This window comes from Vulpes vulpes, chromosome 3 (assembly GCF_048418805.1).
Source record: "Vulpes vulpes isolate BD-2025 chromosome 3, VulVul3, whole genome shotgun sequence".
In the NCBI taxonomy this organism is placed as follows: domain Eukaryota; kingdom Metazoa; phylum Chordata; class Mammalia; order Carnivora; family Canidae; genus Vulpes; species Vulpes vulpes.
In genome coordinates, this window is record NC_132782.1 from 36,817,211 (window position 1) to 36,833,645 (window position 16,435).

Sequence of the window (16,435 nt, forward strand, 5' to 3'; positions counted from 1 at the left end):
GAATAATCTGTCAAGTTATGGCATTTGCCAAGTATACCACCTGCACAGCTTCCTGGCTGTTTTTTGTTATAACCTAGACAAAAGATATAGATGTTATTAATGCAGAAAAGATAAATCCTAACTTTTAAGAGTACCAGCATAGTCTGGTTGTATGTATTATCTATTTGGCCACAATCCATCTGGTCTCCAACTCTATAGTCTGTCCACAAACCAACTCTCCATCCCATGCAGTTTATACAGCATGGCCAAATTCGTTTTTTTTTTTTTTTTTTAATCTAGCCTTTCCTAAGTCAAACCATTTTTGAAAATCCGTAACAAATCTGTAATTCCTAATATGTGAAATACAAACTTCTTATCCCAGGATCCAAAGTTAACTCTCAATTCTACACGTCTTTATTCAGCTTTCTCTCCCATGACTTCTCTACCTAATCTATTTCCCCTAAAAGATGTAATTCACTGGTCTCCAAGCCCAGTTCTCAAGATTACTTCTCTTGGGCTAGCCAAATCACCATCCCTACCGACTGAAAACTATCAAAAATACTACCTCAAAGATTCTTTCAGCCAGAAATTATTTTCCCTAACTCTAAATACAAGTAGTATGTATCCCCCATAATGCAGTTGCACAGTCTATCTTGTGTTACCATTATTTCTAGATCTTTTGTTCCTCCTAACTTATTTACTGGGTACCTAACAATCTCTCACTCCAGGACCTTTGCACTTACCATTCCCTCTGTCCTGGACTCTCTTTTCCTCCTGATGGCTATATGAGTCCCTCTCTCCTATAGATCTCTGTTCAGATGTCACTTTCAAAGGTTGTCTTCACTGCTATCTAAAACAGCATTCTCCTCATTCACTCTGTCTCCTTAACTTGTTATATTTGCTTCAGTATACTTATTGTGACCTAATTGTATTTATTTGTTTATTATTTGCTTCTCCACACCAGAAGGTAAACTTCATGAAACCAGAGATTTAGTCTGTCTTCTGTACTGCTCTGTGCCAAATACCTAGAAGTATACCGGATGCATTATGGCGCTTTATACATACTTAAACAAATGAGTAAATGAATGAATAAATGAATGAATGTGGTTAATTTGATTCACTAATAGCAATTTTGGAGGCATGATTACTGACTATATCTAACGTCAGCCAACAATTGCACATAAAGACTTAAGAATTTGCTCAGATGTTCTTGAAAGACATTTCTTAAAAATATATGTCTTACTTAAAATACATTAAAGCTGTAATTACAGGACACAGGCCCCACTTTTTTGAAATAATGTTTAGAATGGGCATATATTAGCCCTGAATGTGTTCATAAAGCAATGATACTATACCATACTTTCAAAAATAAGCTGGTCGCTTAAGGGCCAATGGTACTTTATTATGTATGACTTAGATTCTGCATTTGCTCATTTCCCAGATTTTAATGATTTAAACTGTGTAATCTAGGTAATGTTCTTTTTCAAAGGCTCTAAAATTCTTTTTTGATAATTATTTAAAATTTTGAAATTTATACGAACAGTGATAAAAACCTAAAATGACCTTTATAATATAGTATGTATTTGGTTCTTAAACAAGTAAAGATTGTTTTGTATTATTGGGTAAATGAATTCTCACTCACCCATCCTTTCAGTGCCTGTCTGTACTTATTACCTTATTATTGAAGGATCAAAAGGATTCTAAACACTGTGTTTCTCCACCTGTACAGTGTCTCTGAGGTAGAATCATACCTACATGATACGGTGCCTTTGTGTATAATATAAAAAAGACTTTCCAGAGAAGGACATTCCAAGCAGAGGAGCAACATGTACAAAGGCATGAGATCACTTGAGTGCAAAATATATTATTAAAGGCAAGCAGCTCTGTTTAGCTGGAGCATGTGAGGTCTATAGGGAGTAGCAAAAAATGAACTTGTGTGCAAGCAGGGTCAGATAATGAGGGGACTTTAATTCAGGCAATGAAGTTTGGATCTGACCCTTAGTCAGGGCCCCTAGTGGTGTGTGATCACATTTGCTTTTTAGAGAAGTCTGTCTGTAGGTAGCAGCGAAGGTAGTGGATTGGAAAGCAGAGTTTTATAAAGCCAAGAGGCAGAGAAGCCAGTTATGAAATTAGTGCAATAGTATACGAAAAAGATGCGGGTGGCTCAACTATGCAGCAATAACAAAAACAACAAAAAAGTAATTTAGAGTAGTGCATTAATACAAGAAAAACTTAGAAACTAACTGGCTGTGCAATGTGAGAGAAAGTCTAAAACATTTTTTAAGCTAGGTAAATGGCACTGTCAATTATATGAACTTTATGAAACAGGAACATTTTTAGTAAAGTTATTTCACGATGGAAAACCTAAAACCCAGTGGTAAAATTACTAGATCCAAGGCAAAATAGTTTAAACTTGAAACTCTGTCCTCTGATTCCAATTCAATTAACTTAACACTGTTACACATTATCCTCCTAAACTTAAAAGGTATTAATAGATATGAGAATATGGCTTTCAAATACTCAAGTTTGTAGTTAATATGAGTTCAGGAAAAAAACTATTTGAGCGGAAGATTACTGGTCAATGTCTGAAACTTAGGCATTCTATATTGTTAATCTAAAAAGAAGGTGGTTTGTTTGATGTCAAGAACTGTGTAAAACTTCAATAAACATAGAGGGGAGAGGGAAAGAATGAGAGACGGAGAGAAAAAGAAGAGAAAGAGAGTAACAATCCAAGCTACAGCAAGAAAAACAGAATTGAGGATTGAGCTTTCCTGAAGACAACCGCTATAGTCAAAGATCTCTATAAACCGTGGACCTAATGCCAAAAAAGCTACGAAAAGGTCCTTTAAAGCAAACAGCAGCATACAGATTCTTTTAGGGAATACACACACACACAGAAGAGGAATTGTGCAAAGAGACTTCTCATTTTTGCAGGTATTGGCCTGGGGCCAGAAGGACTCCGTGTGATGAGAAAACCTGTGATTCCTTGGTTTGGGGAATCACAAGACTGAATCCAGGGGGAAACTGAGAAAGAGGAAAATCTCAGAGAAGATAAAATAGACATGCAGGAGATGCTCAGCTTCTGTCTGCCCACATCTTTGGCTGACCCCTAAACCACATCCATGTGCAAGAGATTCATAGTAACTCAGCTAAATAACTTATTTGAGTTAGTATTGGAGTCATTGTCCAAATCAGATAGTTACCTGCTAAAATAAAAGAAATAATACTTTTCGGAAGAAAAACAATGGAACTCAGAGTTTCCATAACTTAATATTCATATAATTCAAGATGTGATCCAAAATTATCTGACATACAAAAATTCAGGAAAATAAAATGTTCTCTTAAGAAAAAAGAAAATCAGCTGAGACCAAATCCTGGGTTATCTAAATGTTGGAATGAACCAACCAGGATTTTAAAGTAAAAAGAATATACACTTGCAGTAAGTAAAAAAAAAAAAAAAAAAAAAGGAAATTTTTTTAAAAGATTTTATTTCTGTATTCATGAGAGACACAGAGAGGCAGAGGGAGAAGCAGGTTCCTCACAGGGAGCCTGATATTGGACTCGATCCCCAACTGGGATCATGCCCTGAGCTAAAGGCAGATAGATGTTCAACACTGAGCCACCCAGGCTTCCCCAAAAATAAGAAATTTAAGCAGAGAAATATACATGACAAAAAGAACAAAAAGGACATTCTAGAACTGAAAAATATTACAAATGAAAACTTCACTGGTTGAGTTTAATAGTGAAACGATGGAAATGACCATAGAGTCAGGGAACTTGAAGGTAGAACAATAGATATCAGCCAAAGAAAAGAACGGAGAAAATTGAAAGAAAATAGATGGTATAAGGCAATCTTAAAAGGAGAACAACAGAATGGAGCCAAAAAATACTTGAGTAATAAATGGTAGTTGGAATTTCACATATTGCCAGTGATATACAAAATGGTGCATCCACTTTGGAAAATGGTTCAGATTCTTAAATGATAAACATATACTAACCATAAGACCCAGCAAAGCTACTCCTAAGCATATACCAAAAGAAGTGAGTGAATAGGTCCAAACAAAGATTCGTATACAACATTTGTAGCAACACTTTTTCACAATGACCTCAAACTGGAAACACACCAAATACTCATAAATGGTGAATGAATGAGCAAAGCGTGTTACATCCATATTTTTGGAAGCTACAAAGCAACAAAAAAAAGCACAGTATTATAAAACACACTACAGGAGCACCTGGGTGGCTTAGTCAGTAGAATGGCTGAGTCTCGATTTTGGCTCAGGTCATAATCTCAGTGTCCTGGGATCAAGCCCTGAGTCTGTCTCCATGCTCCTCAGGGAGTCTGCTTAAAGATTCTCTCTCCCTCTCCCTCTGCCCCTGCCCCCAGGACACACACACACACTGTCTGTCAAATAAATAAATAAATCTTAAAAAAAATACGCTACAAAAACAAATCTAAAATCATTATGCTAAGTGAGAGAAGTCCAACACAAAAGACTGCTTGTTTTATAATATTACAGATAAGAAATTCTAGAAAAGGCAAAACTATAGTAATGAAGATCAGTGGTTGCCTAGAGCACGACTGGGTAGCTAGTGATGGCAAAAGGTCACAGGGGAGCTTCTGAGTGGGAATGTCTATACTTTGACTGTAGCTGTGATTCTAAGCCTGTACACAATTGCCAAAATTCATCAAACCCTACTCTTAAAATGGAGAAAATTTATTATATGTAAATTATACCCTCAGAGAGCTAAGTAAAACGAAGAAATGGTATGTAGTTGAAAAACTAATGTGAAATCATGTGGGAGATTTTGCAAATGAAGCAAAGGAACCTGCACTTAGTACAGTTGGCAGTAGGAAAAAAATGTAAGCTTCCTATTTATTAAAAAAAAATTCATGCTTTAGAAAGATTAATCTAACAGCAGAATACATGATAGACTAGAAGAGGAAATGATAGGGGCTAAGAAATCTTTCTGGGTCAGCAGGTCAAACCTTACATGGTAGCAATTGGAATGGAAAAGTAAGGATACATCTGAAATATTTCAAAAGGAGATACTAATTATTTGGGATATTATTCTCTAATAAAGGAAAAAAATTAAAATGTTGTACATGAATGTAAAAATAAGATAGGAAAGCATTTAGCCAGGAAACTTTATCAGTGTTTACCTGTTGAGACAGAGTGAAAAATTACACATTTTATTTTCCACACTGTATAGCTACCCCACACCGAACAATTTATTTCTATCCCTCTCCATGTATGATCTTTCTTAATCCTCACCACTAATTGATGAGGTGAGTGGACTAACCCTCATTTTAGAGATGAGGAAACTGAAGCCATGTTTAAGTGAACTGTGGAAGATCATGCAACTAAAACACAGTAAAGCCAGGTTCAAGCTACACTCTGGCACAAACTCCTTTTTTTCTTAGCCTTAGACTCAATTGACAGAATAGATTCTCAGTATCATCATACGCTGTAATGAAATCAAGAAAAAAGCAAACTGAGAAAGCACCGTTGAATCTATCAACATTTTTGCAGGAATCAGTGTGAAGAGAGCAAAAGGGGGGACCTCTGGAGTTAAGAAGACTAATCAGAGAATGGATACGTGGCAGATATAACTTTAATTACCTAACACTTTTGTCAAGACTTTCCATGTTCTTCCATCTTTATAGTAGAAACAGTGACTACCTTTCAACATAATCGACTCTCTTTAAAATGCAACTGACAGAAACTCAACTCAGGCCCAATTAAGTAAAACAAGCAAATTCCTGAGAAGCAAAAACCATAATTTATGGGGTTATACAACCGAGAAGTTCAGGCTATATTGAGCTCTCACCATGACTGTATCTAAAGGCTTTACCTGAGGTCATTAAATTTTTCTTTTACCTTTTCTTCATTCTTTGGCTTGCCTCTGCTTTTTTTCAGGCAGGTTCTCTTCATTCCTGGGACAAGATGCAACTCCAGATACTCCCTTTCAACCTGGCATCTTCAGAGAGAATTGCTTTGTTAACTCCAGGAAGAAATCTTATGAAGGACTTGAAGTGGTTTTGCTTGGATGATACATTCCTTTCAGTCACAGGCAATGGGGCCCAGGACACGCCAGGTAAGAGAGCCCACCAAGATTTACACAAGCAGTGGAGACTGATGTAGGAAAAGCCTAGAATGGTTACCAGAAGAAAGGTGAAAAGCCTTTCTGGGCAGACCTACACTATAGTCATGCTGACAGGTTGCCAAATGCTGCTCCTAGTTTTTTTCTCCCGTTAGGTCCTTTCCAGTTCCTTCTATCTAGCAGAAGCGGGTTAGTTATTGCAAAACCACATCTCATGCTTCCTAATTTCTGAGTCTTTGTTCAGTTTGTTTATGCTACTTTGAGTTCCTCCCCTAAACCTGCCTGATTAAATATAAATTCTAGAAGCTAATGCATTGCATATATTAGGTGTTTAATGAATGTTCATTGTAGGGAATTGTCTAAGTAATTCATTAGACATTCAGGAGACAAGAAGATACACAGGGCAGAGTCACTAACCTCAAAGAGCTTTGATTAGGAGGTTAGAGAAAACACAAATAACCAAAGTACGAAACAAAACAATGCACTGAATACAAAAAAAATAAAGGGAATTCAGAGAGGGAAAGGATGAAGCGTATCTGAGAGAAGGGGGAAATAGATTTCAGCAAAGGCTTTGTTTAAGTGCAAGTATTTGATTTAGCTCTTAAAAGTGATCGAAATTCAATGTGTATTTATTTGAATTGAATAGATGAAGAAGTGAATGAGCGAGGTATAAGAAGAAACAGATAAAACATTTCAATTTTAGATCATCTATAAAGATTAGTCTGAATTCTAAAAGGTAGTGGAGTCAAGAAATGACTTCTTTAATTTTTTTCTTTCTTTCTTTTGTTCCTTCCTTCCTTCCTTCTTTCCTTCCCTTCCTTTGGTAGGGAATTGAACATATTTGAAGAAGAGGAATATTAAGTAGGATATACCAAATTCATTAAGAAAAAAAATGGTTCAATGTAAGATTTTGGTCTAGAAAAGTAGAGGCTGGGGAGCCTGGGTGACTCAGTCATTAAGTACCTGCCTTCAGCTCACATCGTGACCTCAGGTCCTGGGATCCAGCCACAAATGGGGCTCCCTGCTCAGCAGGAAGCCTGCTGCTTCTCCTACGCCCTCTGCTGTTCCGCCCACTTGTGCTCTCTGGTTTTCTCTCTGTGTCAAATAAATAAATAAAATATTTTAAAAAAGAAAAGTCAAAGAGAATGAGATACAGAAAATAAATGGAATTTTAAAGGCAAATCTCTTAAGAAAAAAAATAATCTTAAATAGTCTTAGGAAACCAAAACCAAACAAAAGATTTTATAGGAAAATACCTTTTTTTAAATGATAGGCTTAAGTTTAAAGTGGCAAACATTAGTTCAGATTTTCCTGTTTATAATGGATTACTGTGTTTTGTTTTAAATCTGTTCGATGGTAATTTATGGACTACATAAAAGTAACAAAATACTTCCTCATACAATATCTAGTGCCTATTTCTTAATAATCTACTTCAGTCGAAAGTTTAAAAGTGTTCTTCCAGTCATTTATATATAAATAGAGGTGTTAAGTGTCCCTTACAGTATTAGGAAATCAATATAAATATTTAATGTAAAGGAAAGAAGAGATGACTTAAGTATCTTGGGATTCAAGTTGGAGACAATTGCCCTCTCACATTTCTTTCTCATTTTCTCTGTTTCAGAGAAATAAGAGTACTGTCTTTGATGCCTAAAATAATAATTACAATTTCTAAATTCGTGAAGCCGATCGCCAGCCTCTAGTAGCAGGTTCAGATTTATTCTAGTGCTCTCACAATGGAAAATGCGTTAGAACTGGATGTTTGTGATGTCATTATGAAAAGGAATCTTAGGTTTTACCTTACCATATCCTTATATGCTAAGATTTTCATTTATTTATGTAGCAGCTCCTTAGGGCTAACTACAACGTTTTGGTCACTAGAAGGTGCTAGATATTTGCCCCTGCAGATACAGGGAGGTGATGTAAAGCCTAGAAGGATTCTGATAGAAATTTTCTCTTGTAAAGGTTGCATGTGGGAGGAGGAACCACGTAAAATGTAACTCAGAAGTTGTTAGACTTGATGAGTAATGTGCGTTGAAGGGTCATTTCATTATTCTGGGTCACACTTCATTTTTGTAGAGGCCAGTGGGATCTGTTCCCTCCTGCAATTTGCTAAGAATTACAGATATGGCTCTCTCCATCTCTATATGTTCCTAATAAAATGTAGTGTGCAGAGGGGGAGGGAATGTGAAAACAATGCATTCCCATGAATTATGTTAAGCATTCATTTCTCAGCTCATCTTCTACTAAACACCTCTTAACACCCTGCCTGGTAACCAGACTTGATGATTTGCACACTGGCCCCCTACAGGTCTAACTTCATTCTGTTTTCTCCTCCTGGAGCATTCTCTTTTCATGCAGTTCCTTCCCTTTATCATTTCCAACCCAATATTCTCAAGACAAAAAATGTGAAGCTCAGCTCAAATATCCCCTCTTGCATGAAACCTCCTCCCTTTTCCCCTCATGATGAAAGTAGTACTTTTCTTCTGAACTTCTCTGGCACTTTATACCCTCATTGCAGGCATTCCTAAGTGATTCATAGCGATTTTTATGTGTTCCTCATCTACCCTATTGGAAAAGTGATTTGCAGATTCTTTTCCTTTTTATTTTATTTTTTAAAGAGTTTATTTATTTATTCATGAGAGACACAGAGAAAGAGGCAGAGACACAGGCAGAGGGAGAAGCAGGCTCCATGCAGGGGAGCCCAATGTGGGACTCGATCCCAGGACCCTGGGGTCATGACCTGAGCCAAAGGCAGATGCTCAACCACTGAGCCACCCAGGCATCCCAGATTCTTTTCCTTTTTAAAAATTTGGCACCTGGGTTATCATGCACATATAAATACTGCATAAACATTTTTGAATACATAAATATATGAAAATGAACAATAAATAATATAAAAATAAATGTGTTAGAAAGAAGAGTGATTAAGAAGTTGTTATAGCCATTCAGTGGTGTTCACATCCTTAAACCAGGATGATGGTGGTATATACTAGGGTAGTGGCAAGTGGAAATGGATGAAATGGAAATTGTGAAAGCTCTCCAGGAGCTAGAATTGATAGGACATGGAGAAGGCGAGGAAGAGAGAGAATTCAATATTCTTTCCAGATTTTCTGCTTGAGGAAATGAGCAGTTGATTGTACCATTTACTAAATAGAGAATTCTGAAGAAATAGCAATACCATGGGAGGAAAAGAATTCATTCCATTTGGATATGTTGAATTCTAAGTGCCTATGAAATCCAAGTGGATGAAAACAACTAGGGATTGATTATGGGTCTGAAGTTCAGGAGACAGTGTGGATATACATGTTGGAATTGTCAGCAGGTGCATGGTGATTGGAGCTGTACCAGTGACTGGGAAAGATCACCAGGGACAGTTAGTAAACAGGAAAGAGAAGAGCCTAGAATAGAAAAACAACAGCATTTTAGAGTCCAGGTGAAAGAGGAACCTGGAGACTGAGTAGTGGGTGGCTGAGGGACAGAGGCGTAATGAGCATCAGATCCTGATGAGAGGGATCAAAATGAGGACTGAACAGAGTCCAACTGGGACATTGGTTTCTCCAGTGGAAATGGTTTCTGTGGAATATTCACAGCAGAAACCAGACTGAAGTGTGTTGAATAGTCAGTGAGAGGAGAGAAAATGAAAACAGCAATTACAGAAAATTCATTCAAGAAGTTTGTAAAGACGAGGATAGAGATAGATTTGTAGCCTAAGAAGGAAATTGGGTCAGAGGAAGGGCTATTGTTTTTTGGGCTTTGTTTTTACCATTGGAGAGATTATTTTGAAATGTTGATGGAAAGAAGCTAGTAGAGAAGGTCAGGCTGATGATCACAGAGAGGGGGAAGATTGCTATGGTTCTTAAGGAAGGCAGAAGGCCCTGGAAAATAAAGCTAAGAGGAAGGATATCACCCTTCTAACAAGGAGATGAGTGTAGATACAGGTAAACTTGTAGATTTCCTGGGAAGTCAAAAGAGTTTCTGCTGGATGGTTTTGTTTGTTTGGTGATGCGAGATTCAAAGCCATCTATAAATTGTGTAAGTGTGTATTGTAGAGAGTATTGAACATCTGAAAGGACCAAACAATCAATATTTTAAACAGCATATGTATATATAACAGTCATTAAAACTAGAAACTAAATATAATGTGATTAATAGACATATTCAAATTCCCTGTGTGTGTGTGTGAGTGGACTTGACCATTTTACAGAATTAGGTTTGTAAGGCTGCAGGTAAAGAACTTAATGCACAAGATTTGCAATCAAGACAGCTGAGATAAAGAAATTAACATACAGGGCAAAAAAATACAAGGATGTTTGTACGATCTTCACAACAATCCTATGAAATAGGTCCTATTTACTATCTCCCCTATATCTCTGAGGAGACTGAGTTTAAAGAACTTGAAAAAAATTTGAGAAGTCATGAACTACCACAGAATGAGGAATTGCTGGGATTAGGATCTGTATCTACCTCTATCCTAAGCACATACTAATTACCTTTGTGGTAGAATCTCCTGCATTATTTACTGTGTACCATTATCCAAGTTGTATTACTGGCCCAAGTGCTTATTCATGTTTTTAACCATACACTGTTTATTATGTACAACTAAATGGAAATAAAATTGATCTCATATAGATTTCTGGTCAAAATGGCACTGAGAGATCAATGTTTAAGGGGTTCTCCCTGCATCACATTTATATCGGTAACCAAATATATTTTTAATATGTTAAAAAAATGTTTTTTTTAATGTTAAGGAATTAACAATTTAAAACCAGATTGTCCTCCACAGCATGAGTGTGCCTCTTCAAATCCGCTCAAGGCCTGTGTAGAACACAAAGGCAGAGTAAGCAAGAGAGAATTATTTCTTTACGTGATTGTCTTTGAGCTGGGACACCAGTTTTCTCCTTCCTTCAGATTCTGACTTGGAGTAGAACTTATACTATCAGCCTTCCTACTTCTTAGGCTTTCAAACTCAGATTGAAACCATACTGTTGGGTCTCGGGGTCTCCAGCAAACCTTGGGAGTCCTCAGCCTTCCATAACCACCTGAGCCAATTCCTTATAATAAATCTATGTATACACATATATACAGGGAGAGAACCAACATTCCATTGGTTCTGTTTCTCTGGAGAACACTAATACAGCGGTGCTGCTCAAAGACATGATAAATGTCTCCACTAGTTCAAAATAGAAGAGAAACACACAGTGGTAGGAAGGGTGAAGGCCACAGGCTGCTGCCTTCCAGGTCTGGAAGAACTCAAGAAGCCAGGAGGAAGTCAACTCCTGCAAACAAAGAGACTCAAAGTATTACCCATACAGCCAAGGACCAGAGCCAGGTTGTGTTGTGACATTAGGGATTGGAACTGATGAAAAAGAGAGTGACCCCTACCTAGGTCTGCTTCTGTGAGCAGGTCAAAAGGCAGCCGTGCCACCTGGACGTGGGCCAAGCCATTCTCTGGCTGGGAGATGAGATATGCAGTGTTGCTGTATATAGAGCAAGAGCTCCATGTTACAGAAATGAGATCATCTTCTGGATTTAGGACCCAGGGAATAAAGAGACCAATAAAATCACTTGGGAGAGGCAACGGGCTGAGACAGACAGACAGACACACATGCACAGAAAGCAACTCCTCAAAAAAAGGCTGCAAATTAGTATTCAAAAAAAAAAAAAAACCACACACAACCAAACTATTATTTGAGAAAATCAATTAACAAAAACTACAATCCAAGAAACAAATTCACTCACGGTAATTGAAAATAACAGAGCAATCTAAAAGTCACTTTAACCTAAGTACATTTAATATTATCAAAGAGATAGAAGAAGAAATGACACCCATAAAAAACAAAAACTAGGAATCAAAAACAGATATAAATGAAGAACAGAAATGTATGAAAAAATAAGTAGTCTTGGAAGAAAATTATAATTACTAAAAACAACTAAAAAAAGAAAAACTCCAGACTGGAAAATTTCAGAGGCAGTATTGAAGACTTCACCCAAAACATAGAAAAGAAAGAGCAAGACAGCAAATATTAAATATTGAAAAAAAGCTCCAGAGTCTGGCACTTCTGCCTAGGACATGGAGACATGGAGAGTATAGTTCCTACCCTGAGAACAAGAAAACGCCTGACAAACTACAGAATCATAACTTCTCTTAAGCCCATGAGACAGGGAAGTTGTGTGAAGTCAAAGGAAAGTCAGGTTTCTCCAACGGAGACAGGACGTGAACACACATGACCTGCGGTCCAGAGTGTGAGGAGAGAAAGTCGTGGGTGCCAGGTGCACACAGGGGGGTGAGAAGAATTCAACTACAATGGTCATAAATTGCTAAAGGCAATTCACAGGAGAACACACCGTGTGGAAGCCCAGACACAAGGGGAATTTGCACCCACTTACATGTGTCTTCTCTACAGGCTTCCAACGGATGCTAATGAGAAAGAGCCCTGGCAGGGTTGGTGACTAGAGAAAGCTTCACCCAGTGGTGCAGTCCTGGAGGAAGGAAGAGGTCCTTCTTTCAGGAAAAGCTGGAAGTTCCCCGCCCCCACGACGTAGACACCAGATCCTATGGAACAAAAGCCACTGGAGGAATGGCAGCAAAAACCATCACCCCCAGAGCAGGCTGAAGAAGGCCCATCGCCCCTGGAGATGGATAGAAGAAGATAGCGGGGGGGGGGGGGACCCTCTCCATTGCAGATGATGCCAGCTATAAGTGTGACAGCATACTGGCATTTCTTCCCCTCTAATGTCATCTTGTAGATCTTTTGCTCTTTTTTAAAATAAAGATTTAATAATGCATAAAGCTGAATGACTTCCTGGGCAATGTAATTTAAGTTTAGCGATCAAGTAAAGGGCCATATCTTGCCAAGTGATGTTGTTCTTACTCTTTAGGCAATCACCTTCTTCACAGCTGCTGTATAACCCCTTGGGCTTTTACTGCCATTATTTAAAAAAAAATTATCAATAATTTTAATGTCAATGACACAATGACCGTATACCTCATTATCAGCCTGCAGACTTATCCAAATTTATGTGTTCTGTGATGAATATGAAAATAAAATATTCCCCATTGTTTCAAACATTTGCTGGAGTGTTTTGAGAAAAGTATATTCTTGAACCACTAAAGCCTTGATCCGTCTCTGAAGAAGATATTGTACTACTGCTAATGTGACAGTGGGCCACACTTTTCTTCAGACTCTCCCTAAATCCACCTTTAATAGAACTCCAGGTACGAGTGATGACCTCCCCATGTCTTCCTCCGGTGGAGAAGAAATTGGGAGTGCTTACAGGTCGCTCATCATTATTTCAGCCTCATCATTCATCATATACAAATTGCTGGATTGTTTAGGGATTAAATGAAATAATGAGGTAAGAATTCAGGATTGAACTAATACCCTACAACCACCGACAAAAAAAAAAAAACTGTATTTAAAGACCATTTTTATCCAACTTCAATGCCCTCAATAGCTTCTTCATGTTATCGAGCAGCTGGGATTACACTTGAAGCTTAAAGAGCTCAACAGGCAAATATTTTCCTGGCTTTGCCCATAGGGAGAAATCACCATCAACCCCAAATCCTAAAGCAAACCACACCTAACCAACACAGCGGAAGAATCAGGAATATACCGTCTGCATGCTGAATCTAATAGCCACATCTTCCTGAAATGGCAGCGTCAAAAACTATCATTATTAAGTATGTCCCTTCCCACGTTTAACTTTGGCCACTGGACAAATGCAAGACACCGTAGGACACTACTTTGTCAATCCCATTATCCATACACGTCAGTGGGCTCTTCTTTTTGACTCAGGTTGATTTTCCTTTCAGTTCATCCTGGGACTCTCTAGAATTCTAGTTCTGCGATGAACATGTCTATCTACATCTTCCTCACGCAGTGTTTCCTCAAGCCTCCTCACACTAACCAAAACCAAGCCGGGGCATAGCCTCCCTGAAGACCAGCCAAGTACCGCCTCTTCACACTCATACACCTTGGTTCTGTTACGTCCGAGAGCGCAAGGCACTTTGGCACTCTCTTAGCTCACCATTGCTGCCTCTCCAGGTATGACTTTTTTTCTTGAGTGCAAAATCTTTCTTCATTTGATGTGTGATTTTTGGTACCTTTTTTTTTTTTTTTTTTTTTTTTTTTTGTGCTGCTGTCACCCAGTGACCTTCTGATTATTTCTGTTTGTTGGACATTTGGTAAAATGGCTCATGATTTTCTTTTCCATTACAACTCTTGCCACCATCATAGAAATCTTTAACTTTTGCATGAACAGCCTCCAAGAGTCTTACGAATATGCGCCATAATTGAAAGTTCTAGAACAATGCTATTTTCTGGCAACTACCAATAAGAGTATGGAATTTTAAAGCAAAAATCATATACAAAGAAAGGAGATTACTTTTTCTTCTTTTAATATTGCCAAAGAGACTACCTTAGTCAGCTCTATAAAACTGCCCCCCAGCTGGACTGTACGTGTGTAAGGTGCACGTAGCAAGGAGTAAGCTTTTTTAAGGTAACCATCTATGTGAAAACAGGTGAAGAAACAAAAGGATTAGTATAAGGTAAGGGAACACGTGGATTTTAGAAAAAGCCATAAACAGTTTTCAAAAACAAACCCCTGTCAATGTATGGATGTATATCAAAACCCATAAATGAGCACGGTGTGCATGTGCGCTCCCTCTTGCCAGGGGCAGGGGATAAGGGAAATGGTTCTTTGCCAGGCCCTGTGGATCCTCTTCCTCATCATCTGGTGCTGCCATCTGCTGACCTCTTCTGCATCTCACACTTTTTATGTCCCGTATTAGATCGGAACCAAGGTTATTAATTTTAATAGCAGAAAATTCTCACACTCCCTGGAGAGAGCTGCCTTACATTCACATTCTTTGGAGGCTTTATCAGTGGTATTTCTATAACCTGTAGCTACTCCATTGTCTGCACAATTCTGGGATTTAAGAAGATTTGCTCTTCTTGCAACAGCTCTGAAAAATGCCAGCCACAGCCACTTATTGCCTGGGAATGGCCTTTCCGCTCTGCACACTCTCTTCTCTGTGCCTTTTGACTCTCTCTGGGCCCCTCTGAACTGTGCGAGGGCGGTAAGAGTCCAGCTTATTAAGCCTTCTGGCAGGAACAGGGCAGTTTGGTCCATTTCTGTTCAACAAAATGTTATTGGAGCTTCCTATTTGAGTCCCACCTCACAAAGATCCCTTTCTGCACAGAAAACGTGGAGCCCTGATTACTTGATTGCAACACCCGATATTACTTCCAGCCTCCCTTACCCAGGTTGTACCGCTTAGCTGTTTGTGCTTTCTGGAGCCTCTAGGTAGAAATGCTTCTGTGGAGGAAAAAAAAAATACCATAGTCTTAGAGTCATACTTTTCTGGATGATTTAGAAGAGCCAAATCTGACTTTTTAAGTTATGTGTGTGTTTGAATCACTAAAATATCCTTTCAAAAATCACATGGTTTAGTCCACATGCATTCTTAAAAATATTTTAACCCCCCCCCCCCCCCCCCCCGGTGAGTTTAGGGCAGATTTTCAAATCTGTTCATGGAGAACCATGAATGCAAAGGATGGCTGGGACCCGTGCATTTCCAGGTACAATCTGGGTCCTGCTTCATCCTATCATTCCTGGGTCCCCCTCCAGATCCACTGATCACAAATGCTGTGGAGAGAGGCCTGAGAATCTGCATTTGCAACCTGCTAATTAGGCGCTCCTTAGGCATGAAGTTGAAAATCAATGTGCACATGGAGGCTGCATTAGTTAGCTCTATGCTGGCTGTGCATGAGCATCCTCTGCAGAGCTTTTAAAAAATAAACGCCTGTCCCAGACCCCAGGCCCATAGTGACTCAGAGTCTTCACAACTAAAGCTTCCGAAAGCTTCTGATAGAGAGCTCAAGAATGTCTGCATTAGGCAGATACAGATTTTATTGATTAACAATAACAGCTGTTACTATTAAATACATGCTAAGCAGACACCTAGGTGGCTCAGGTCACAATTCCCGGGTCCTGGGATAGAGCCATGCACAGGTGCTCCTTGCTCTGTGGGGAGCCTGCTTCTCCTTCTGCCTGCCACCCCCCTGCTTCTCTCTCTCTCTCTCTTTCTCTGTCAAATAAATAAATAAAACCTGGGGATCGCCAGCAGTTTGGCACCTGCCTTCAGCTCAGGGTGTGATCCTGGAGTCCCGGGATCGAGTCCCACGTCAGGCTCCCTGCAGGGAGCCTGCTTCTCCATCTGCCTCTCTCTATCTCTGTGTGTCTTTCATGAATAAATAAATAAAAACAAATAAATAATAAAACCTTTTGAAAATAAATAAATAAATAAATAAATAAATAAATAAATAAATACATGATAAGCAAAGTGCCT